This window comes from Sorex fumeus, unplaced genomic scaffold, assembly GCF_029834395.1.
Source record: "Sorex fumeus unplaced genomic scaffold, SorFum_2.1 ptg000268l, whole genome shotgun sequence".
Lineage (NCBI taxonomy): Eukaryota > Metazoa > Chordata > Mammalia > Eulipotyphla > Soricidae > Sorex > Sorex fumeus.
Window position 1 is genome coordinate 263704 of NW_026606325.1, and position 27748 is coordinate 291451.

General features: G+C 42.6%; 1 pseudogene; it reads right to left on the reverse strand.

Moving 5' to 3' along the window:
* Positions 1 to 795: 795 nt before the first annotated feature.
* Positions 796 to 27120, reverse strand: LOC130018787 (RNA-binding motif protein, X-linked 2-like; annotated as a pseudogene).
* Positions 27121 to 27748: the final 628 nt, after the last annotated feature.

The window sequence follows — 27748 nt, forward strand, 5'->3', positions numbered from 1 at the left end:
ATCTCTATCGGTTTTATCTGCCAAATGGACAGTCATCCAACACAGACGAAAATTCAAGAACTGATATTTTCCTATTTCTTAAATATTTCTCATCCTTCTTAGGGGGGTTATAGGTTCTTGGATCTATATATGAACCAATTTACCACATGTAATCTGATTAGTACCAAATATATTCCCAAGGACAACAAACTGCGCTTAAAAATTGAGAACATCAGGCAACGGAGAGATAAAAAAGCAGGTTAGGCGTTCGATTGCAAATAGGTAACCTGCGTTCAATTCCCGTGGCATCCAACATGGTCTCCCAAGAACTGTCAATAGTACTGAGTACAGAGCCAGGAGAAATCCATAAGTATCGCCAGGTGTTACCTGCCCCCCCTCGAAAAGAAGTAAGGACATCCGACTATAGAGAGTACATCTCTCTCAAGGATTGATATACAAGGGAATAAAATATTTGATCTTCAGAAGATTTTACATATTCAAAAGTGAGAAATAATTGGTTTTGCTTTTTAAGAACTGCTTCTTAAAATAGTTCAAATCTGGGGCCAGAGAGACAGTTCGGTGTACAGATTGTTTCTCTTCCAGGCAGTTGCCCTAAGTTCTGTCCCCGGAACCTCATATAGTTCTGAGCCCTGCCATGATTGACCCCTAAACCAGAGCTAGAAGTCATGAGTACCTCATGATGGGACTCTACATACATACACGCACGCGCACGCGTGCGCGCGCGCGCACACACACACACACAATAAGAAACCATTTCATCTCAAATTCTACCAAGCAACTCAATCGGCTGCAGTCTCAGTGACGCCTGTAGTCTCTGGAAGTAGGGGATCCCCAATCCTGGGAGTGCCAGGATCTTTGATACCTGTGGGAGTTATCACCGCTCCTACTCGTAGCCTACACCTACTCCTACTCCTGCGACCATGCCATTCAGAACGCTCCTTGTGCCTGCCAGCCAAAGTGGGTATCTGACCTTTGATCTCTGTCCCTAGGCCTATTCTTTTCTTCCCTTTCCACTCTCCTACATAAGGACCTGTGTGCCTGTCTGGCTTCTTCTTTGGCTCCCTGTCTTGGGCCTCTGCTCCGGAGTGGTAGGCTGTCCTGACCTCAGAGGAGCTGTGGTACTGCTTCAGCCCCTCCCTGGACTCTTACTTCTGAACCTTTTCAGAGTTCTTGCTGTTGAACTTTTTACAGTCAAGGGAATTGTTTTCCTTTAGCATCTTGCTTCTGGGTGATGAAGAGGAGACTGGTGGATCTGGCTGTACCTCCCGCTTTTGATTTTCTCTTTTTCCTTTTTGTCTGGAGAGAAAAAAAATGGACGGGAGGAACAAATAGGAAATGAAAAAACATACAACTCTCCCCAAAGTTTCCTATTTTCTAAATACACTAGATCAAATGCAGAACCAGTTGTAAGCCAAAGCACCATCAGGTGTGACTCCCACCCCCCAAAAATAATTTGAAGTTGGGGTGGTGGGGCTTGGAGGACCACATAGTATGCAAGAGTGCAAAACTGGGTTGGCTGTGTATAAATCAAACACCCAACCCACTCACTGTACTATTATCATCCAGTTTAATAATTTGAATTTTAATAGTATATTAATATTCATGGCAAGACAGCAAAAACAGCAAGGTTTATAAGATGAAGAGTCAAAGTATCCCAATCGTCATCCTCCAATTTAAAAATGATGAGCTTTGTAAAAGTCTTAGAAGATTTTCTAGAAAGTTCGTAAGCCCATCAGTATATTCCTTAAATTTACGTTTCTCTAGAGAAGTCGGATAAATTAAAACAGTATCGGGGTGGAGCAATAACGCAGCAGGTAGGGCGTTTGCCTTGCACACTGCCGAACTGGGTTCGATTCCCAGCATCCCATATGGTCACATGAGCGCCAACAGGTGTAATTCTTGAGAGCAGAGCCAGGAGTAACCCCTGTGTATTGCCGGGTATGAACCAAAAAGAAAAACATTGTGATTCTATACTTGTATCTTGAAATAAACTTAAGTTTACTAAGTCACTATTTTTTTTAATAAAAAAATTTTTAATAGTGAGACATCATGAGGTACAGTTGCAGACTTACACATTTTTGTGCTTGGGTTTCAATTATACAATGCTCAAATACCCACGGATCCCAGTATCCCTCCCACCCCCCATACCGCCCTCCCACCCTGCCTCTGTGGCAGGGTATTCCCTTTTGTTCTCTCTCTTATTGGGTGTTGTGGTTTGCAAATGAGTCAATGGGTGACAATCATGTTTAGTCTATAGTCTACCTTCCGCATGCTTCTCCCACCCTGGGAGGATCATCCCGACACCTTTATTTGGTGTTCCCTTCTTTATCTGAGCTCCCTTTTCCCCTAGTATGTGTGGTTGGCCTCCAAGCCATGGAGTAAAATTCCTGGTACTAATCTCGGCCATTCTTGGGTGTTAGTCTCCTATTTTGTTACTTTATGTTCCCCAGATGAATGTAATCTTTCTATGTCTATCCCTTTCTTTCTGAGTCATTTTGCTTAACATGATACTTTCCATGTAGTACCACTTGTATGCAAATTTCGTTACTTCCGTCTTTTCTAACAGCTACATAGTACTCCATTGTGTATATGTACCAATGTTTCTTTAACCAGTCATCTGTTCTCGGGCACTCAGGTTTTTGCCAGATTCTGCCTATTGTAAAGAGTGTTGCAATAAACAGACAATTGCAGATGTCACTTCGACTATACTTTTTTGCCTCTCTGGGATATATTCCCAGGAGTGGTATTGCTGGGTCAAATGGGAGCTCAATTTCTAAGTTTTTGAGAATCGTCCATACTGTTTTCCAAAAGGGCTGAACCAGTCGGCATTCCCCCAACAGTGAAGGAGTGTCCCTTTCTCACCACATCCACGCCAGCACTGGTTGCTTTTGTTCTTGTGGATATGGGCCAGTCTCTGTGGTGTGAAGTGATATCTCATTGTGGTTTTGATCTGCATCTCCCTGATGATTAATGATGTGGAGCATTTTCCCATGTGCCTTTTAGCCATTCGGATTTCTTCTTTGTGAAAGTTTCTATTCATTTCATCTCCCCATTTTTTGATGGGGTTGAATGTTTTCTTTTTGTGGAGTTCAACCAGTACTTTGTATATCTCTGACATTAACCCCTTATCAGATGTGTATTTGGCGAATATCCTTTCCCATTCTGTAGACTGTCTCTGTGGTTTGGTTATGTCACTATTTCTTAACAGTTTTGGTTATATGAACATTTATTTCCTATTTGAAAATAAACTTACCTTTTTATCGTTCAATAAACAGCTTTATTCATCAAAAAAATTAAGACCACCTGGAATCATTTTTGGTCATAAAATTTTACCTTTTATGTGTTTTTTTGTTGGTTTGTCATCTTCAGAGTCCTTAGATGAACTGTTTGTAGGTGTGTAATCCCCACAGCCCGTCTTCTGAAGCAGTCTGGACACAGTATCCAATTCATCTGAGTCCATAGGAGCCCTATAGTTAGACACATGATCCACTGGAGGAGTTCGTCCTTTGAACTAAGACAGAAAGTCGACGCATCAGCAAAGACAGCCCTCCTACCAAATGAAGTGACCCACAAAAACTTCCTGCTAACTCTATCTCTGGGGAAATCTCCAACACTCTTTGCCCAACTGTTGTGTTTGAGTACTCTTTCCCAGCTAGCAATTTTCTCTGCAGGCCTTAGGGCTACTGAGCCCCTGAGGCAAGTGCACTAGCATCTTCTGTCAGTTTACCCCTGTGTGCCATACAAATATTTTTGTGCTGTATTGATGTCATGATATAAAAAAAAAAAAACTCCAGGAATTTTTGTGACTAGCCCACACTGATACTTTTGCTGTTAAATACAAACTCTGGGCAAACAACAAAATAGTCATCACTCACATTAATCAACATCATTTCATTTTTTTAAGCATAGACTTAAAAATTCTTTTTTGATGGTGGGGGTTATTGAAACAATACTGAATGTGCTCAGATGATATAGGGTGTCCAGATCATAACCCTGGTAAGGCACAAGTAGGGTATGAGCCCTACCAACTGTAGGATCACTTCACTCTCTAATAGATACTTAATTCTATAGTCATTAGGCACCCAACATTCCCAAAGTCTAGCTTTTATTGTTCCAATACAAGGTCTGATTTTAGTTTTACCTTTAAGTCTAATCTACCTCTTATCATCTATCCAATTTCCAACTTAAAAACATTTTTGAGTGGCTGGAGAGATAGCACAGAGGATAGGGCGTTTGCCTTGCACGTGGCCGACCTGGGTTCGATTTCCAGCATCCCGTATGCTCCCCCCAGTAAGGCCAGAATTAATTCCTGAATGTAGAGCCTGGAGTCCCTGTGCATCCCCAGATGTCATAAAAAACCCAAAATAAATAAATAAATAAAGACAGTTTTGAGGGGCCAGAGTTATAGCACAGAGGGTAAGGCATTTGCCTTGCATGTGGCCGATACAGGTTCGATCCCCAGCATCCCATATGGTTTCCTCAGCAAGGCCAGGAGTAATTCCTGAGTGCAGAGTCAGGAGTAACCCTGAGCATCGCTACGTATGACCAAAGAGGGAAAAATGTTTTGAAAACCATCCCTTCTTTGACTGACTTTGAATGTAGGATCCATAAAATGAAAACCTATAACCCCATTCCATGCTGTCCTCGTAACTACTTATTACTGGTGCAATCAGTGACAAATTCTCTAAGAGTAACTCTCCTGGGCTGGAGAAATACAGTGGTGAGGTGGGAAAGGTAAGAAACAAAGGCCTCCCTGGGTGGGTGGTGGTATAGCTAATACTGAGGAAGAAAAAAGTGCTGACTGGAGCAGAGGCCCATGTTATTGCTTCCTAGAACAATTTCCCCACATCCCTGAAACTTTTATTGTCTCATACTAGTGGCCCCTAGGCCTGTGTGAATCAGGGGAAAAATCAAACCAAACCATTACATCAGAAATATTCAGCCAAATTCTGCTTCATACTTTTACTCACCTTGAAGCCATTAAAATTGTCAACAGCCAGAATTGTCCTCCGGTGGTCTTCATAGCAAAGTAAACAGAATCCCTTGGATTTCCCAGTCTTCTTATTCCGTACCAGATTTATGTTAACGATCTCACCATGTCTATTTACCAAAAAAACACACTATTTGAAGTAAAATGTTCAGAATGGATGAAAAACAAAACTTAAATATTGACTATAAAAGACAAAGCTAGAACCAGATGATGAATGAAGGTTAACAACAAAAAGGTATACCAAGCGAACTAAAGCAGGACAGTGAGTAGAGCTCTTGCCTTGTATGCAGTCAACCAGGTTCAATCCCTAGCACCCCATATCATTCCTTGAACCCACCAGGAGTGATCCCTGAGCACCACTGGTGTAACACCCCCCAAAAAGATAAAAAAAGTTAATATAATAGGAAATGTCCCATTTAAAAAGTGAGTGAAGAAAAGTTCCTGCCACAGAGGAAGTCTAGAGAGTGGGAGGTGAAGCGTGGTGGGAGGGGAAACTGGGGACACTGGTGCTGGGAAATGTACACTGGTGGAGAGATGGGTGTTGGAACACTGACTGAAACTATAACTTGAAAAGCTTTGTAAGGGTCTATCTCACAGTGATTCAATTAAAAAGAAAGGTAAAAGGTTTAAACATAGTGATAGTATTTAAGATTCAAAATGCATGCCTCCCACCGAAATTAACATACCCATCACTGCCAGGACACATCCCAGAGCACAGACCCAGGAGTAATTTCTGAGTAGAGCTCGGTGTCACTGGGACAACAGTATAGCTAGTAAGGTGCTTGTCTTGCACACGGCCAACCCAGGTTCAATCCCCGGCATCTCATTCATTCTCCCGAGCACCACCAAGAATGATTCCTGAGCCCAAAGCCATGAGTATTGCCAGGTGAGGCAGGAAAACAAAAACTAGTATTTTTAATAGAGTCAGAAAAAGAAAACAGGAAGCAGAAAACTCAGTGGTGAGTTCAGTATATGCTTTGCAAGTAGGACACCTAGGCTCAATTCCTGGTACCAAATGCTCCCCCAGGTACCACGAGAAGTAATCCTCCAGCACTAAGCTGGGAAAAGTTCCCAGACATCACTGGATAGTGCCAAATAACAAAAAGAACAAATAAAAATTGATGAATACATTATAAACATAATCAGACACAGATTTCTGCCAAAATCTAGAATCTTTAACAGAAAGTACTAAAACAGCTCAAGTGATACCAAGAACTTTTTACTTACTTAATTGCTGAAGTGATAGCATAGAGAGTAGGGCGTCTGCCTTGCGTGTACAGCCGACCCAGGTTCGATTCCTCCATCCCTCCTGGAGAGCCCGGGAAGCTACCAAGAGTACCCCATCCGAATGGCAGAGCCTGGCAAGTTCCTTGTGGCGTATTTGATATGGCAAAAACAGTCACAACATGTCCCACAATGGAGATGTTACTGGTGCCCACTGGAGCAAATCGATGAACAAGGGGAGGACAGTGTTGCAGTGTACTGTTATCTGCCAATGCAATTAGGAGAAAACATATAAATCAGAAATAAAAGGTGAAACCATATCTGTTTGAAGATTAGATGTGATTGTACTATAGAAAACCCAAAATACTCTTAATTAAGAGTCCAAGATTTACTTAAAAATCACAATGCCTAATTAAAATTTTTCTTAAAACTAGGATATAATTACAAATAAACCACTTTCTTGAATTCAAACAGTGATTGGTTAGAAATATATAATGGAGGAGGAGCCACATTTATAATTAGCAAGAAAAATAAAATTAAAAAACTTCAGGGGTCAGAGCAATAGTACAGTAGGGAAGGTACTTGCCTTGCAAGTGTCAGACATGAATTCAATCCACAGTATCCCAAATGGTCTTCTAAGCACTGCCAGGAAAAATTTCTGAGGGCAGAGCCAGGAGTAAACCCTGAGCATTGCTGCCGTGTATGGTCCAAAAACAAAAATAAAGAAATAAATAAACTTGAGGGTTTGGAGAAAGAGTACAGTGGATAGGGCACATGCCTTACACATATCCCACCTGGGTTCTATTCCCTATATAAGGTCCCCCAAGCACTGCCAGGTCTAATTCCTGAATGCAGAGCCAGCAATAAGCCCGGAGCACGCAGACTATGACCAAAACAAAACAAAGAGTAAGTAAATAATGAAAATGGACTTGATCAGGGCTGGAGAGAGAGTACAGGGGTCAAAGCGCTTGCCTTAAATGTGACAGACTTGGCCTAATCCTTGGTATGACATATGGGCCCTGAGATCTGACACAAGGGGTCACCTCTAACAGAGCCAGGAATAAGCCATGAGCCCCATCAGGTATGACCCCAAAAGAAAAATAAAGTATAAATTGTACTTTTAGTAATACTTTTTATATCTCCCCAAAGAAACAGAGATTTAAATAAATATAAAAATATTCCTTGTTCGGCTTAATGGCTCTAGGGTGAGATACAAAAATATTCACACATATACCAATAAGAAAACATTTTTGGATCATTTTAATGCATTATTCATAACAAGTAATACAAAATGTATTATCTAGGACTTGGTTTGAAGGCAGGCTTAAGTTGCAGTAGGACAATCCAAAATAATGGGGGTGAGAAGGTGTAATGGTGGTGGAATTGGTGCTGGAATAATGAATGTATTAAATTCTTGTGAACAATTTCCAACATTCTTGTGGCTCATATATTGGTGTTCTTGGTGGTGAAAAATAAGTACTGGTCAAGGGGAATGTGTTTGATCATTGAATGACTGAGACTTAAACCTGAAAGCTTTGTAACTTTTCCCACAGTGATTCACTAAATAAAAAAAAAAAGAAAAGAAAAGAAAGAATAACTAGGAATGGAGCTGGAGTGATATCACAGCAGATAGGGCATTACCCTTGCATGTGGCCAACCCGGGTTCAATTCCCAGCAATCCACATGGTCCCTTGAGCACCGCCAGGTGTAATTCCTGAGTGCAAATCCAGGAGTAACCCCTGTGCATTGCCGGGTGTGACCCAAAAACGAAGAAAAAAGAACGAGAAAAACTTGGAAGAGCTCATATGATTAACTAGTTGGTATGTGCTCATGAAGAGACAAACCAATAAAATGAAAGAAAAAAAACAAGAAAGTTAAGCATATATGAATTAGTATACAAATGTGGTACGGTTAATGTTTCAATTTGTGAGGGTAAAATAACAAACAGTGCTACAAAAAATAGTCATTTGAAAAGACAAATTGAATCTGTATCTTTAAAAAATCCATAAAAATAAATCTAAAACGATCAGGGATTTAAATTTATGGTACTAAAGCCATACAAATGAGAAAAAAAATCAGACCAGTGGGTGAGTAGAAACACTTATAACTGATTCCAAATCCAGAAACATGAATGAATGATACAATTTCCCATGAAAAATAATCAAACGACGGTGTGGGAGGGAGGTGGAGTTCGTTCCGAGTCTACCGGAAATGACTTCAGACTACTGAGCCAAGAATATCAACTCCAGAGCACCACTGGCTATGGCCAATAAAATAAAAGCAAAACCAGAAAACAAAAACCACATATGGTCCCCGGAGCCTACCAGGAGTAATCATGGAGTACAGAGCCAGGAGTAAACCCTGAGCACAGCTGGGAGTGCCCAGACTCAAAGAAAAATAGAGAAATAAAATCAAAGGAAAGACTACAAAAGGTACAACACGAAGGAAGTTTGAGGGTAATGGAACTGATATTCAATCTAATTCAGGTGATGATTACAAAATTATATGCACTAAAATTTATAGGGGCCAGGAAGGTGGCTCAGCATTACAGTACATGTGAGACCCTGTTATCAATACTCAACACAAACTTTTAAAAAATGAACTCCCTAAAATGTGTTGTATCCTGTAATAAATACCTACTGGTGCTTGGAGGGTTACTCCTAGGCTTTTTCTATGTTCAGGGCTCAATCTAGGCACTCAGGGGAACATCTGTAGTGCTGGGGATTAAAAAAGGGTCAGCCACATTCAAGACAAGCATATTAACCCTAAAACTTTCTGCAAAATTAAAAAGACTAAGAGATTTTTATAATTTACATGACAGATCAAGGACCAGAAAGCAATTTCTCCTACAATAATAGATTATCAGCAAGCTGGGGAGATGACTCAAAGGGCTGATACAACTGCATTGCATGCTGGAGATCCAGGTTTGATCACCAGCACCACATGGTCCCCTGAGCACCAGTGAGAACGAACCCAAGTAATGTACTGGGAGTAGCCCCTAAGCACCACTGGATATGGCCCAGAAACAAAAAGAGGGCTTTTTGAGACGGGGTGAAAATGAATAAAACAGAAAGGTTTGATAATAGCTCTGTATCAGAGTTAATTTCCTGATGGCATATTTTTTTTGAAAAACAAACAGAAGGATTTTGGTACTGGGCTGGATAGCAGTACAAAGGCACTTGCCTTGTGACTGAGGTTCAATCCCCAGCATCCCATATGCTACCCCAAGCACCACCACGAGTAATTCCTGAGTGCACAGCCAGGAGTAATTCCTGAGCATCGCCAGGGATGGTCCAAACACACAAATCATGTCTTGCAAAGGACTCTCTGATAATTTAGTAAAATCAGAAACCGTCAAACAGGTATAAATAGTAATAACAATTAGTTACAATAGTAATATTCAGGGACTTGGCTAAGGGGATACAGTGGCATTCCTTACATTTTATAATTTTTCTGTATTAGTTTTGAAATAAAAGCATAAAATACATGAACATGGAATATAAGAGGTATTTCAAGATAAAAATCAAAGAAACAGTAGAGGAACCGGTTAAAAAGGCCTTTCTAGGTCTCAAATTGAAAACTCCTCATCAAAAAAGAATGATGGCACAGTTCTAGCACACATCAAATTGGAGAAGGAAACCCAGAGAAGTTCAGTGACAACTGCTAGCTGTGTTCAAGAAATCATATTGCTCGAGCGGGCCCAGTAACGTCTCCATCGGAGACTTTGTTGTTACTGTGTTTGGCATATCGAATACGTCACAGGGAGCTTGCCAGGCTCTGCCGTGCGGGCGAGATACTCTCGGTAGCTTGCCGGGCTCTCCAAGAGGTGCTGATGAATCGAACTCGGGTCAGCCATGTTGGCTGCGTGCAAGGTAAACGCCCTACCACTGTGCTATCGCTCCAGTGCCCAAATTTGAGCCACTATTGTAGTTAAAAATAGTATGCAAGGGAAGGACCTTAATCTATGTATTCTGTCCAGCCTAATATATCACATTTTAAACATCAATAAATACATGATAAAACCGGCAAAGCCTGGCAAGTTACCAGGGACATATTCGATATGCCAAACACAGTAACAAATGTCCCAATGGAGACGTTCCTGGGCTGACTCGAGCAAATCGATGACAAGGGGAGGACAGTGACCGTGACAGCGACAGTGACAGTGTCATGATAAAATGATATAACAAAACTAATATGCATAGTCTATCAAGGAGCCTTGTAAAATCACTATGAAAATGAGGAACACACCACTAGAAAAAAATAGGCAAAGTACATAACATACTAAAGGGAATTTCATAGACCTGTTGATCTATGAAAAAGATGTTTAATGTCACTGATGGTGAACTTAAAAGCAAAGTAAAAGAGTAAGCAAGTACATAGAAAAACTTAAAAAAAATGGGATCTAGGGGCCTGAGCAATACCGCAGCGTGTGGGGCGTTTGCCTTGCACGCGGCCGACCCGGGTTCAATCCCCAACATCCCAGATGGTCCCCAGGGCACCACCAGGACTAATACCTGAGTGCAAAGCCAGGAGTAACCCCTGAGCATTGCTGGGTGTGACCCCAAAATAGCCCATTATATCTAAGCTGTAACCACTGAAACTTTGTAATGTTCTTGCCAAGTTGACAGGCGGGGCAATGGTGTGGGGGTTTGGGGGTTGTGCTGGGGAGGGAATAAGAGAACACCAGTAGTAGGATAAGTTTTGAAATACATGTCTAAAACTCAACTGCAAATGACTTTGGAAAACATAAGTCTTTAATAAAATAAATTTAAGAAAGTCAATGGCAAATATATTTTTAAATAACAAATCTCTGCTGATTAGAATAAAGAAAAAAGGGACATTCTATTGAGGCAAAATCTGGAAGACCTTTATGGTGAGCAATCTGACAATAATATAAATACATCTTAAAGTAATATTTAAAAGTTAGCAAAGAGGGACTGGAGAGAGAGGACAGCAGCCAGGCTGCTTACCTTGCACAAAACCAATCCATCTTTGATCACCTCATATGGTCCCTTGAGCTCTTCAGAAAGGATACTTAAACAGAGACTGGTGCAGCCTCAAAACTAAAAAAAAAAATTTAAATCAGTAAAGAGAAAACTGGCAACATTAATCCAATAATTGCACAAAGAAGAGCTGCATACTAAAACGTATATTATGGTTTAATTTACAACAGCAAACTACTGGAAACATTGTCAACAATTAAAAGACAATTCTACCATTGTGTTTTCCTGCTTCCCTAACCACTGTACTCTCTGGTCCTCCTTCCTATATTGTTTTCAATACCATTTTTTTCACAAGTTGTAATTACTAATGTAATTCTCTGATAATAAAAAACAAAACTCTGTAGTGAATTTGCCAATGTTTGTTTGTTGTCCTTAGCTTTCAGTCTCCAAATAAAACACTTTTCCGAAATTTCAAAGACAGTTCCATAACCATCCAAAGTCCCTCACAGTAACTCCACATAGTCAACCACTCTGTTCGAACCAAACCCTAGACAAATGATCTAAATCAAAAATATTTTTCAACGGCATTATTAACAATGGCAAAAGGTCTTTATTAAGAGCACGGTGGAGCAAGAACTAGAATACACATACTAGCTGACCATCACTCAAAAGAAACAAGATAGAAACATCTAGATCAATGGATCCATGGACCAGTCTGCAGGCAGGTGATATGCAAGGATGAAGCCCTAGATGAGAGACTAGACCCGGAACAGATACCATGACGAAATGACATAATCCTGGGCTGTACCTACTGTGAATTTCCCCAACACCCAAAAGCTAGGAGGAAGACACCTCTACTCCTGCCAGAGCTCTCAGCCTGAGTGGGGTGCCCAAAACCTATACCCATGGTTCACTTCTCACAAACACTGCCAAGTTTCTTTCCCATGGGCCTCTAACCTCTATGGTACGCATCCCCTGACCAGAACCTACTGTCCCCTAAGCTGTCCAGCCAGAGGAGATCTGGTCGGCTCAGTAACCTGACACCTATCTGGAAACAAAGAAAGCAAACTGCTACCTAAATATTTTGCTTTTTCTCCTAAATCCTGCAAACTTTGCCCTAAGTGAAAAGTGTCACACAGGCAGAGAAGGGCTGTTATCCTTAGTTTGTAGGGGGTCAAAAAGTAACTTTGTAGGGGAACTGTAGCTTTCTAGGAGTCTTTTAATCGGCTCTACCGCAGGACCAGGTTTAAAAAGTCTCAATGAAAGATCAAGGAAACAGCCATACAGAAAATAGAAGAGTGATTCCTAAGCAGAGTCAGGAAGGATTCCCCGCAGTGCAAAAAAAGAAGTAGAAAAGGAAAAGAAGCAGAGCAGAAGCCTCAAGAGGAGTTGCTGGGTTTTCCACACTGGGAGAGCTCTAGATCTATGTCCTGGGTAAAACTAAAGCAAAAACTTGAATTGAGCTCTCCCTCTGGAGAAATGCCAGTCAGTCTACAATATGTAAGGAAACAAATTTTATCATCGTGGAAGAAAATGATACCTATAATCCATGAAGCAGAAAATGAAAGCGGACTTACTGGTAGAAGACACAGATAACATCCCCTTTAGTCAGTTCACAAAGAAGTCTTCCTACAAGAGAAAAATCACACTTCAGTTCAAACATTGACCTAGCATGCACTATGGACCAGATCTAGGCCTAGCCTTGAGGTTACCAAAAAAGAGGATCTGAACTCACCATCTGATAGAATGCAGTACACCAGAAGTATAGAAAAAGTTTTAAGTTTGAACATGGAAAGGTCAAGAAAACCAGTAATGTGGAGCAATAGCACAGTGGTAGGGTGTTTGCCTTGCACGCAGCCAACATGGCCGACCCGAGTTCATTTCCTCCGCCCCTCTCGTAGAGCCCGGCAAGCTACCGAGAGAATCTCGCCTGCACAGCAGAGCCTGGCAAGCTACCCGTGATGTATTCGATATGCCAAACACAGTAACAACAAGTCTCACATGGAGACGTTACTGGGCCCACTCGAGCAAATCAGTGAACAACGGTAGGACCGTGACCGTGACCATGGGGAATATTGTCTGTCATGGAGGCAGGGGGAGGGTAGGAAAGGTGGGGTATACCAGGGATATTGGTGGTTGGTAATGTGCAGTGGTGAAGGGATGGGTGTTTGATCATTGTGTGATTGTAACCCAAACATGAAAGCTTGTAACTATCTCATGATGATACAATAAAATAAAAATACAAAAACAACAACAACAAAAGAAAACCAGTAATGGAGCAAAATAATCTTTCCTCAAACCCCCAATTTCTTTTTTTAGGTTTTAAAATGTTTTGTTTCAATTATGTTGCGAGATCCAGCTATGCGAAAGGATCACTCCTAGAGGTACTCAGGGGACCATAAATGGCAAGTGGTAAAGTGGTATGCAACTAAGGTCAGCAAGTTTCAAGGCTGTACCCTAATATTCTTGCTGGCCTTCACAAGCAAAACTTTGTAGACAAAGGAGTTAGTTTCCAACACGACAAATATTTCTTAAAATACATTATCAGCATGTAAAGGAGAGTATAGCAGATGCTAGCCTTACCCCAACATTGATCCTCAGTAACCAATATGACTCCCCCAAGCCCAGAGTGATCTCTGAATGTAGAACTAGTCGTAACTCCTGAGCACAGCGGGTGTGGCCCCAAAACCAAAATTTGTGTGTATAGATATGATTGTATCTGCATACATATGTGTGTATACATATGTGTGTACACATACATATATATGTATGTGTTTATATACAAATAAATAAAGTTGACCTGAGCATACTAGAGCAATTAGAGCGTTTGTATTGTATGCAGCTTGCTCAGGTTCAATTTCCTGCACCACAGATGGTTCCCCAAGCCCCACTAGAAAGAAGCCCTGAGCATAGAACCAGCAGTAAGCCTGAGCAGCACTGTGCCCAAAATACAAAAAAAAAATTGTTCAAGTCATCTGCTCATTATCTACCATAGCTACCTTCAAAATCAAATGTCTGCAAGGGGCCTTACAAACAGAACCCAGGGACCATTCCGTGGATATTGGGTCAAACAACTCACTGGAAGGGCCCAAGGATGTGGTGCTGCACTGACACTGCAGATTGGGGAACCTCCAGTGCCACCTGGCAGTGCTCTGGAGCCACCAAGGCTACACCTGTTGAAGCAGTGAGCAGTGCTTTTAGTGCTATGGGACATCAGACCTAGTTTAATAATCTACGCTCCTAACCCACTATCTCCTTGCCCCCCCAAATCAATTTGAATATGCAAATACTAAACCTACCTCACACAGACTAAGGATTATAATAAAACTTTTAGGCATTTTACCAAAGCAAATCCTCATGCAAACATGTCCAACCTCTATAAACGCGTTTATTAGTACGACTCATGACATTGTTCAAAGCAGCCAGGAATGTGTCCCAGACAAAGCAAGGAGAGGAGGGGGAAACTGAAGAGGAACAGGGGGAAGGAGAAGAGAGGAGTAAGGGGTAGGGGAGGAGAAAGGAAAGAGGGGGAAGAGGTGGAACAGAGAAGGGCAAAGGGGGGAAGGGGAAAGGGAAGAGGAAAGTAAGGAAAAAGAAAAGAGGGAGGGCATAGGGAAGAGAAAAGGGGGAGAGGTGGGAGGGGTGGAGGAAGGCAAAAAAGGGGAAGGTGGAGGAATAAGGGGAGAGGGAAGAAGTGGGGGGAAGAGAGGCATGGGAAAGGCAAGTGGGAGAGAGAAAATCGGGGAAGGGAAGGGGAAGAGGAGGAGGGGAGAGAGGGGGAAGAGAGGGAAAGAGGATGATGGGGAGAAGGGGAAGGGAAAAAGGAACAAGGGAGAGGATTATTAGAGGATGAGAAGGGTAAGAGGAGGACAGGGACTTGAGCGATAGCACAGGTAGTGCAAACTCCTTGCACGTGGCCAACCCGGTTTGATTCCCAGGAACTTATATGGCCCCAGGAGTAATTCCTGAGTGCAGAAGCCAGGAGTGACACATGTGCAAGGCCGAGTGTGACCGAAAAATTAAAAAAAATTAAAAAATTAAAAATAAAGAAAACTGTACAACGTTAAAAAAAGAGGAGGAAAGGGGACGGGGAGAGCAGGGGGAGTGGAAAGAAGACGCGGAGAGCACGGGGAGGGGGAGAGGAGAGCAAGGAGAGGCGGAGAGGAGGACAGGGGAATGGGAAGTGGACATGAAGGGGAGGGGAGAAAAGAGGAGAGGGGGATGAGAAAGGAAAGGGGGAGTGGGAAGACAAAGAGGGAATGGGGGGTGTGAAAAGGAGGGAAAAAATGAAAACCTGGAAAAAGAACAGAAATAAGGGTGCCGGAGAAATAGTACCGTGGGTATGGCGCTTGCCGTGACCGTGGCCAAAATCATGGGTCCCATCTCTGGCATACCATATATTCCCCAGACACCGTGCATTGAGCCAGGAGAAACCCAGGAGAACTGCCCGGTGTGGCCCCCAAGATAAGAAGCAGAAATACATGCCGGCAGGACTGGAGCGCTCGTGTAGCGGGTAGGGCAATCGTCTTGCATGAGGCTGACCCAGGTTCGATCCCTGGCACCATCCCTGGACCATCCCATTGGTTCTGTGGGCACCGCCAGAAGGAACTGCTGAATGCAGAGCCCGGAGTGACGCCTGACCATCGCTGGGTGTCACCTAAACGAGGAGGGGGTGGGGGGGGCGGCGCGAGAGCCAGGGAGAAGAGAGCCGGAAGGCTGAAACCCTCCCTGGAAAGCCCAGCGGCGGGGAACCCGAGGCGCACCACGGCAGAACTCACCCAAGAAGATCCAGGCGCTGCTGTCCTTGTACTCGGAGTGCCAGGACACCTTCTCCGCCACCCCAGCTGGACCCCTCGCTCCTTGACCTCCTTGATTAACTTCACTTTCGTCAACGGGCTGCGGAAGTTGCCGCAGAGTAAAGAAACGGCCAGGCGACGGAGAGCGCCCAACTAGGGCTCCCCTGGAAGAGTCTCGGCGCTGTCCGGACTTCGCAACCCCCGCCTCCTCGGACGCTTCTCCCCCAGCCCCTTCCCTCAGCTCCTCCCGCCCCGCATCCCAATCCTCCAGCCCCGAACTCCCACACTCCACGGAGGACAGCCGGAGCTTACTTCATCTTCCACCGGTTCCCGCTGCAAGATGCCGATGTAACGACCCCCGGAAAAAGCCGTTTAACGGTCGCCTGGCTTCAGCGCGCAATCCCATTGGACTGGAGCTCCCCCGGAAGAGATCGTTCAAACCGGAAGAGATTAGGCACGTCGGGCCTTAACGCGGGCAACGCATGCGCACTAGAACCGGGACGTGTCTCACGTGGACAGTTTTGATTTTTTCCCCCTCCGTTTCGCCCTCCCATTCCCTTTTTCTCTTGCCCCTCCCCGTTTCCTTTCTCATTCTCCTCTCCCCTCTTCTCCCTCTGCTCTTAATGTCCACGTGGCTTTACCTGGTCTTCCTCTCTGCCTCTCCTTGCTCTGCTCTCCCCCTCCTCTTACCCTCCTCTCCCCCTCGCCCCCTGCCTGATCGCACCATCCCCGTCCTCCTCTTTTTTTAAATGTTGTACAGTTTCCTTTATTTTTAATTTTTAAATTTTTTACTTTTTGGGTCACATCCAGCGTTGCACAGCGGTTACTCCTGGCTTATGCACTCAGGAATTACTCCTGGGGCCATATAGGCAGATCTCATTTCTATTGTTTTTGGGACATTTGTGGTCTCTCTTACTTTTTTTTCTTTTAGCTCTCTGAATTTTCAATTCTTTTCAATTGATCTGAGAGTTTTTCCTTATTCTAGTCCCATTTGATTTTAATTACTACAGATTTGTAGTAGACTTTGAAGTTGGAATGTGATGCTTCCCATGTTTTTCCCCTAGGGTTGCTTTGACTACTTGGGGGTTGTTTTCCAAATGAATTTCATGGATGTTTAACTGATATGTTTTGGGATTGCATTAAATTTTATAGTGCTTCGGAGAGTATTTCCATTTTGACAGTATTTGTCGTCCTGATTTATAAGCAAGGAATGTGTTTCTTAACCCTGGCATCCTTCATTTAAATAATGTTTCATAGCTTTCCTTGTATTGGGATTTCTCCTCTTTTGTTAAGCTACTGGGCACTTGGATTATTTTTTCAATTTCTCCCTCTTTTATTTCATTATTTATTTATACAAAAGTCATGGGTTTTTTGACTGCCACTTTACAAGCACATCTTCAGAATTTCCTCTCAAGTACTTGTCCGTGTTTATATACCTGGCTGTTAGTGGTTGAATCTCTAAGGCTGTCATCTTTCCTTGGTGTGGCAGGGATCTGATCTATTTCCCCATTTTGAGTTTTGCACGTTGAGAGTGAGTCTTTCGATTCACTTTTGTGCCATCCCCACTGCCTGTGAGCTCTGACAGAACCAGCTGGTGTTACCCTTTCCTCCCTGTCAAAGCTATCTTTGTCTACAACTGTACCTCATGGTTTGTCACTAATAAAATTTTTTTAAAGCTATCTTCACCAGATTGGTTGTTTCTGACTAGATGTTTACAGTTAAGGGCCACACTCTTTTAATTGCTCTGGGTTTTGTCCTGTTCAGTGTCAGGAGATGGACACTTGCATGTTCTTGCATGTTCTCTTTCCTTAGAACACTTACTGTGTATTCAGAATTTGTTCTGTAGGTCCCTTAACAGATGTCCTTAAACTTTGTTCTGGGTCTCTGAAGAATCATGGAGTTTTAATGAACACTACAGAACAGCTGTAGAATACTTTGTGGAGGATCATAGTGCCTACAGGGGAGAATTGAGCTGCACGGTTAATAGGGATTCTCTATAATGGTGTCGTTTGAAAGGAAAGTGCATCCCTTAAGCCCCTTACCCTATTTTGCTCACCCTCCACTCCATGTTCTCTGGGGAGCGGCCGTCTGTTTTTGGTCCATGTTCAATTTGTTAAGGTTTGAAAAACTAAAGACCAGAATGGTAGTCTGGAAATTCCCAAGAGATTGTTTTCCAGAAACTTGTAAAAATATACTGAGAATAAATGGGACGTCTGCTCCACAAAATGCTCTGGCGGTGTGCCTATGGTGTTTACTAATCTCTGGCACTGGGAAGCACTGCAGCATATTTCAGGAGATATCTTAGGAAATCATGATGATAAGTATTAAAACAAGGCTTCTTTGGAGCAAATGTTAAGTGGGTAGGGTGTGAGCCTTGCACATGGCGGACCTGTGTTGAACACAGGTGAACTGTCAGGCTGTATGGTTACCTGGTGCATGGAGCTGGTAGGCAAATTAGACTATCAACGGATGGTCAAAAGACACAGACTAACGTCTGGTGGTCATTATACAACTTTATTCATGGTAAGCAGTGATTATATAGGGGCAGAAGGAAATTAGTACATGTGCGGGGGGCCCCTCCAGACCAATCCTCCGGCCCGCGGATGTGGCCCTATGGTCCGTAGGTGCAAGGAGGGACCGACCGAATGAACAGAAGACACGAGACAGAGTGCAGTGTAGAAACAGAGAAGAAAAGGGAAAGACTTTATTGAGTGCTACAGGCTGTTATATAGGATCCGGAGCGGCCCAGTCACAAGCAAAAGCAATATAATCATACATGGTAAGGTCAGCAACAAGAACTTTACATAGCATTCAAGGTAAACATCTGTACATTAAAGGGTCTTATGGCAGCAGCTGCAACCTGGGGATATCTATAGATGAGTCCAGTTTTGCGCAAGTATCTGCCTGCCTGTTCATGGTCACCGGACAAACATCCATCAGGGTCAGACGGTCCTGGGAGGCCTCTTAAGAAGGAAGCTCTCAGGGTCTGTGTGGGCACCGCAAAGGGGGCTCAGTAATTGAAACTCTCACAGAGCAGTCTTGTCTCTGGTCATTTTTTCCCCTGGAAAATTCTTTTTTCTGGAGGTTCTGGGTGTTGAAGTTCCCTTTAAGATCTTGCAAATGCTATTTGATGTTCTCCCAGAATGGGAACAAGGCGCTACTGGGGTTGTGTTTGGGAGTTCCCCGAGCTGGCCCCCCATCCTTCAGGTGACCCTGATGTCTCAGGCATGCTTGGGTGTCCGCAGGATTATTGGCGGCTGGTTGTCCTCTTTTGAGATCTATTTATGAGTCTGTTTCAAGGGTTCATAAAGTAGAGTACTCTAAGTAGATGAGCTTCCATGTGGCAGAGGTGGATCATAGGCCTGAGTACCTGGGCTTCTAGAAGTACAGGAAGGAGAGCACAGGTAGCCCATACTGACTCTGAGAAATCCTTGGAATTTCAATCACAAGGACAAGTATACCTGAATATTCAGTAAGTTAATTTGCAGGAGAGGCTTAATACCAAGGCAATGAGGTCCTGCCAATGGCATGGTGAAGGTTTTGCAGGGTTTGGGCAGTCCCTAAGCAGGCCCCCATCCCTCCGATATATATATATTGTGTAAAGTCATTGGATTTTTTTCCTTTGTGAATCCTTTTCATGTTCAGTGAAATTTGATTTCACGTTGAATCTTTATGTGCATTCCATGCTCAGAGGCTTTATCTCCTTTGTCAGATCTCTTCATGTTCAGTGAAGTTTAATTTCACAGAAACTCTTGTCCTATATTCTTTTATTTTTTCTTTCTGGGTCATACCCGGCAATGCACAGGGGTTACTCTTGGCTCTGTACTCAGGAATCGCCCCTGGCGGTGCTCAGGGGACCATATTGGGATACTAGTAATCAAACCTGGGTCAGCTGCGTACAAGGCAAACGCCCTACCCGCTGTAGTATTGCTGCAGCCTTGAAGGTCAGATTTCCAGTAAAAAGTTTTCATCCATTCTTTACATTTATAAGGTTTATTTCCTGCTTGAGATTTACAGTGACTCGGGACAACTTTTTTGCAAATGAATTTTTTCCTTCAACAGATTTCTCTCCCGCATGAATTCTTCGTGTGTGAACATATTTGATTGAGAATGTCCTCCTACATTCTTTACAATCCATAGGATTTCTCACCTGTTTGAATTCTGTATTGCTGAATTTGATATCATTTTAGTGAGTTAGATTTCCTGCATTGCTTCATAGGGTTTGTAACCTGTATGGATTCCATATTGTTGATTTGGATACAATTTTAGTGAGACTGGGGATCAATATAGAACTTCGTTCAGAATGGCCTCATGAGGGCAGACAGAGCATTATATGTGCGAGACAAGTTGATATGGTTCCAGAGATCGACAATGGGCCTTCCTCAAAGGATGCCATCCTACAGCTTTCTGAGTCATCTCCCAGGAATAGATCTCATTTAGCATTTGTTGTTTGTTATTTTCTTAATAGAGTTGATTACCGATAAACTTATTATTTATTTGATTTGCATTTTCCTGATATAGGAAATTGTCATTTGAATCTTCCTTGCCTGGGATATACAATTTTTTCTATGTATGTGTCTGTCAGATTCTAGAAAGGAACCAACTCTAAAGAATTGGAGTAAGTTTCATCTGGAAAGGCTTGATGTGTTTGGTAAGACCCAACAGATAATTGAGGTAGTCACTTATACGTATTGAGGTAAGTAATGTAAACGTAAATACTGTTAAGGTTGGGACCATATTAAAGCAGTGTAAGATGTTTCCTTGCCTTGCATGTGGCCACCAGGTTAGATCCCTGTCACTTCAATATTCTTGGTAACAGATACCTTGCTGATAAATACCAAGCTCCTTGCGCTTTTGACCTGCATTTTCCCGATAGGTTCCTTACCTAGGATATACATGTCTGTAAGATTCTAGCTATTAAAATACTCAGAAGACAAGGAGTTGGCTTCATCTGGAGAGGCTTGATTTGATTCGGTAAGACCCACCAGGTTTTTGACTCTTATACTTAATATTTCTAGGGCTAGAACGATTGTGCAGCAGGTAAGATGCTTACCTTGTATGTGGTCAGACTGGTTTGATCCCTGCCTTCCGTATAGTTGCCTGAGTGCAGAGCCAAGAGTAAGCCCAGAGCATTGTGGGGTGCTAGGCCGGGGTAGGATTGCTCCAAGTCCAAAAGAGAAAATGCTGTAACTTGGATGTGATTGGATGGAGTTCTGGCAAGTCGAGAGACACAGAAAGAACAAAGGGTTCATTAGGCAATCTCACCAATGTGAGGTGTAAGGCAACAAAGTACCACACAAGAACAGTAGAAAGAAGACCAGGAGGGTTGTTCCATGTTTGGAAGCCTGCCTTGAGGGCTGGGGGATTCCAACGTCTCCCTTTTTGGTTTTTGATTTTAATTGAATTAGATATGATTTTTGTGAGAGGATTTTCCTACCTCCTCCTTGAACATTCATGGGGTTTGTTCCTGATTGTGGACGTAGATGTGACTTTAGTGAGAATGGATTCTCACCTGTCCGACTTCGATATTGGTGAGTTAGATATGATTTCAGTGGGAAATATTTGCTACATGCTATACACCCCTCAGATTTCTTACCGTATGAATGTGATATTGTTGAGTTCTACATGACTGTTGTTAGAAAGTTCTACTACCTGCATTACATTTATAAGGTTTTCCATCAGAGTGACTTCCATATTGTTGAATTAGATATGATTCTAGTGGGAAAGATTTCCGACATACATTACATCCCTAGGATTTCATACTGTATGAATTTGATATTGCTGAACTCTGCATGAAAGTTTTGCTACCTGCTTTATATTTGAAAGATTTGTCTTCAGAGTGACTTCGATGATGTTGAATTTGATTTGTTTCATAGGAAAAATTTCCTACATACTTTACATCCCCTCTGATTTCGATAGCACAACAGTTCGAGCGTTTGCCTTGCACGCAGCAAAAATGGCCAACTTGAGTTCGATTGCTCAACCCCTCTCGGAGAGCCCGGCAAGGTACCTAGAATATCTCGCCCTCACAGCAAAGCATGGCAAGCTACCCGTGACGTATTCGATATGCCAAACACAGTAAACAATCTCACAATGTTACTGGGCCTGCTCGAACAAATAGTCGAACAACGGGAAGACAGTGACAGTGATGAAATTTATATTATTGAATTCTACATGACTTTCGAGGGAGAGTTTTACTACCTGCTTTACATTGATAAGGTTTTTCATCAGAGTGACTTCCATATTGTTGAATTAGATATGATACTAGTGGGAGAGATTTCCTAAAAGCTTTACACCATTAGGATTTCATACTATATGAATTTGATATTACTGAATTCTGCATGACTTGCTTGTGAACGTTTTGCTACCTGCTTTACATTTGAAATGTTTATCTTCAGAGTGACTTCAATATGGTTGAGTTAAATGTTTTTTTCAGTGGGAAAGATTTCCTATATGTTTGCTTGCCTTGCATGTAGCCAATTGGTTTCATCCCTGGCATCCCAGTACTCTGTCTCAGCATTTGATGTTTCATATTTTGCTGAGAGATGCCAAGAGATAAGTGTTTGGTATTTTGGTAATACCCTTGTGGCAGATACCAATTGATAAGCTTCTTGCAGTTTTCACTTGCATTACCCTGATTTTCACTTGCCTGGAATATACTATTTACCTGATATATATATGTGTCAGATTCTAGCAAGAAAACAACTCGGAAGTCAAGAAGTTAGCTTCTTCTGGAGAGGCTTCATAGGATTGGTTAGACCCACTAGAATTTTGAGGTTACTAACTTATACTTAAGTACTTCTAGGGCTGGGGCAATTGTGCATCAGGTAAGATGCTTCCCTTCTATGTGGTCGACCAGGTTTGATCCCTGGCATCCGTATAGTTGCCTGAGTGCAGAGCCAAGAGTAAGCCCTGAGCAGATTGTGTGCTGGACCGGGGTGGAATTGATCCAAATCCAGAAGAGAAAATGTTGTAAATTGCATGGGATTGGATGGGCTTCTGATAAGTGAAGAGAATCAGAAAGAACAAAGGGCTCATCGGTCAGTCTCACCTATGTGAGGTGTAAGGAAACAAAGTACCACCCTAGGACAGTGGAAAGAAGACCAGGAGGATTATTCCATGGTTGCAAGACTACCTCAAGGACTGGGGGATTCCCAGTGTCTCCCTCTTTGGGTATTTTAACGGAATTACATATTCCTTTGTAAGAACATTTTCCTACCTCCTCCGTGAGGATTAATGGGGACTGTTACCTGTATGAATTTAATATTGTTGACTTAGATGTCACTTTAAGTGAGAAAGGTTTCTCACCTGTTCGATTTTGATATTCTTGAGTTAGATATGATTTCAGTGGGAAAGATTTACTACATGCTTTAAACCCCTCGGATTTATTATTCTATGAATTTGATATTTATGAATTCTACAGGAATTTCATGAGCAAGTTTTCCTACCTGCTTTACATTTATAAGGTGACTCCCATATTGTTGAACTCCGTATGATTCTAGTGGAAAAGATTTCCGACATGCTTTACACCCCTAGGATTTCTTACTATATTTGATATGCATTTGATATTGCCGAATTCTACATGACTTTTATACCAAAGTCTTAGTACCTGCTTTACATTTATAAGGTTATTCGTTGGAGTGACTTCGATATTGTTGACTTCTATACGATTTCAGTGGGAAAGATTTCCCACATGCTTGCTTGCCTTGCATGCAGCCAATCTGTTTGATCCCTGGCATCGCAGTATTCTGTCCCAGCATTTGATGTTTGGTATTTTGCTGACAGGTACCCAGTGATAAGTGTTTGGTATTTTGTTAATACCTTACTGGCGTATACCAAGGGATAAGACTCTTGTGGTTTTAACTTGCATTTTCCTAATATTTTTTTGCCTGGGACATACAATTTTCCCGATATTTTTTTCTGTCAGATTCTAGCAAGAAAACAACTCGTAAGAAAAGAAGTTAGCTTCATCTTGTGAGTTTGATCTATTGGGTTAGATCCACCAGATTTTTGAGGTTAGTCACTTACACTTAAAAATTTATATGGCTGGAGCAATAGTACATTAAATTAGATGCTTTCCTTCCTTGGGGCAAACTGGGTTTGATCCCTGCACAGCAGATAATTTCCTGAGTGCAGAGCAGTTTGGATCAGAATAGGGACCTTTTTGACAATGATGTTTGGAAGGGATTGCTCTGGATGGAGATGTTTTGAAATTTGGTAGCTGACCAAACATAATGGCCTCTCCGTATCGGTAATCTATTTCTTGTCTCGCTCTTTCAAGAACCCCTGTGATTTCAGTGGGACTTCCTGTGTAATCCATGAAATACCCCCGTCTTAAAATGTTTTAACTTAATCTATATCTTCATATCTCTCTTTGTGTAAGATCAAATATTTGGGTGTGAGGCAAGTGTGTGTGGGCCTTGCACTGATCCATTATAATTCTGCTTAGTGCTAGGTGCTGTGATGCCTGAGTCTGAATTTGAACCAGATGACTTATTGGAATTCTGGTGGCATTAGCCCCCTCAGATATTAGGGGAATTCTCTTTTGTAGAGAAATAAGAGAAAGCTGGCTCTGTTCCAAAGCTTCTTTCCCTACAAGCATTCAAACAGTCATGGGTTCAGGTGTTTAAGGTTCCACTGTTTTGCTGAAAACAAAGGATTCATCCCATCTTAAGCTCAAAAACATGCCATCAAGCACATAGCCTCTTGTAGGCCAAAGGGCTAAGCTGTGCTCAGTGTGTGTAGTGGGAAAAAAGCCTATCAAACCCTTATACTTATCAAACACTTACACCTGCTCTGTGATGGTTACTGTACTTACAAAGAACGTTCGAGGTTCAAGTCACACCGTCTGAGCTAGGTGTTTCTGTTATCCACAGATTCCACATGAAGAAACTGATTCTTGAAGAGATGAAAGGAGTTATCTAAGGTTAACCAACTAGAAAGGAATGGCAAAGGTTTGTATAGAATACAATTTTTAGTCCTGGGGTGATAGTGCAGAGGGTAGCCCAAATTCGCCCCTCGTAAAAATAATCTCGTTGTTACTTTTTGTCCAATGAATTTTTTGCTGTCAACTTAGCATAAGCTTGGTGATGATAAGGTGAATGGAAGTATCCCAAATATGCATATGTCCAGGATCTGAAGACATAGTACGGTGGGAAGCGCACTTACCTTTCTTGTGGCCCACTGGGTTTTGTTTCTCAGCACCCCATATCATCTCTAAGACCCTTGCAAGTGATCTCTGAGCACAGATATACAAGTAAGTCTGTGTACCATCAGGTGTGACCCAAACTAAAACCACAATAAAACAAAGGTATAGATGTTCTAATCCCTGGAACCTGTAATTATGTTGGCAAAAGGAGCTTTGCAGATGTGATTAAGATTCTTGTGGTGGGGAGAGTTGCCTGGACTTCCCAGGTGGGCTCAATGTTGTAATTACAAAGATCATTATAAGAGAAACAGGAGATTAGAGTGGGTTGCTTGGTTGTTTGATGGGATGTGTCCGTGGAAGCAAGAGGTTGACGAGATGCAAGGAAATAATCATCAGCCAAGAATTGCACAGCGTTTCTAAAACGAGTAAAGGCAAGATGATAAATTCTCCCCTAACGTCAGGGTAACTCACAGCTTGCGCTGAGTCCATTCAATCCCTCGTCTGGACCCTGCTTTTAGGGTGCTAGGAATTAAGGGCAACTGAGGCTTAAGTCGAGAAAGCAGTGTCCGGGAGTGAAGACTATTTGGAGTGAATTAAATCCCAAGTTATAAAAGCATAATATTAAATGTCTCCCTGTGTCCATACAAAAAGGGCAATGCTTAAAAGTAAGCTTAAAAGTAAACTGTGCAATCGGGGCTGGAGCAATAGCATAGCGGGTAGGGCGTTTGCCTTGCACGTAGCCGACCTGGATTCAATCCCTGGCATTCCATATGGTCCCCCAAGCACCGCCAGAAGTAATTCCTGAGTGCAGAGCCAGGAATAACCCCTGAGCATCGCTGGGTGTGATCCAAAAAGCAAAAAAAAGTAAACTGTCCAAAGGATCGAGAAAAGCAATATTTAACTTACAAGTTCAGCATCCTTAGAAAGATCTGACCATACAAGTTAACAGAATCTGATTAGGGGAAAAGGTGATTAACTCGTTGGGGAGGAGAGCACAGAGAAGAGTTTACAGATAAACCCAGAGGAATGGGATTGACTTGGGAGCACTGTGACGAGTGTAACCCGATAAACCTAAGTTCCCTGTGGCAAGGGAGAAAGAACAAACCAATGTAATCCTACAAACATGGTTACAACAAAGTGTCCATATAGGAAACAGTGTGAAGATTGTTCTATTTTGGCCGGACCCATTAAGACATTCTATAGGATATCACTAACATGTTTTTAATGTTTGGGTGATGTGAGCTTTGGTATATATATCTAAAAATATATGCATATATATAATTTCCATCTATGATTTGTTGCCTAATATCTGAAGCCATCAAATGTGGTGTGGTGTGATAATTATGGAGAATGAGTAGGGAGTGTTTTATAATGTGTCCAGGAATATGTTCATTCGTATGTGAGGCTAGGCCACAGCGCATGGGGAATGGCTTTGAGCATTGTGGCGGTTGGGCAGTGAAGGATTTTGGCTGCCGGAGCTGGGTCCCTTGGGGCGGGGAGGGTTCTCACCCACCCTGCTCTGGCGCACCCCATGTGAAACAGCCTGGCGTGATTCATGTGGCATGGTTATGGGGGCCTCATGTAATGCTCCCATTCGGGAGAAGCAGCCATGTGATCTGGACGGAGTCTGAAGATTAGATTATCTAGCACCGCCAGGAGGTGGCGTATGGGTGTGACCCCTGCCTTGACAGACTGGGCAAAGCAGCCAGAGGAACTGTGGAGATCCTGGTTTTGTTAAGCCGAGAGTCTAAGTTCACAGAGTTCCGCAATGCCTGGGTGTTCTGTAGGACTTCACTCATACGTGAGGCGCGGCCTTGAGCGTGCCATGGTTAGGTTGTGGAGGTTTTGGCTGCTGGAGCTGGGTCCCTTGGGGTAGGGAGGGTTCTCACCCACCCTGCTCTGGCACACCCCATTTGAAACAGCCTGGCGTGAGTCAGGTGGCATGGTTATGGGGGCCTGATCTGGACGGTGGCCGATGACACGATTATCTTGCGCCAGCAGGAGGTGGCTAGTGGGCATGACCTCTGGCTCACCAGAGACTGGGGAAAGTGGGCAGAGGATCTTTGCCCCAGGTCCCGTTGAGCCTAGAGTCCAAGGTCACAGAGTTTTATTGTTAGGCTTGCTAGGAAATAGAAATGTGAAGACAGGATTAAATGCTGGTTCAGATCTGACTTAAAATGGTCCTGCTGAGTTTTCAGACCCACTCTGTAGTGAGTTTTTATTACTACAAGTGAGATCACTGTAATAAGCAAATATTATAGTTAGAACAATGTTTGCATTTATTACTTTTCCTATGGCCTGAGAGTGATAATAATAGAAAAAACAAATAAAATTTTTAAAACAACTTCAGCCAAACCATTTGAGTACAATTAATGCAACATTGCTACTTGTAAAAATGATAAAAGAGGGCTGGAAAGATAGCACAGCAGATAGGGTGTTTCCCTTGAACATGGCCAAACCTGGTTTGATTCCCAGCATCCCATATGGTCCCCCTGAACACTGCCAGGAGTAATTCCTGAGTGCAGAGCCAGGAGTAACCCCTGTGCATCACCGGGTGGGTCCCAAAAAGCAAAAAAAAAAAGAGTATTGTAAAAGTTCCACTCTAAAGTAAATAAAAGTGACAATCTTCATTATATGTTTTTAGACA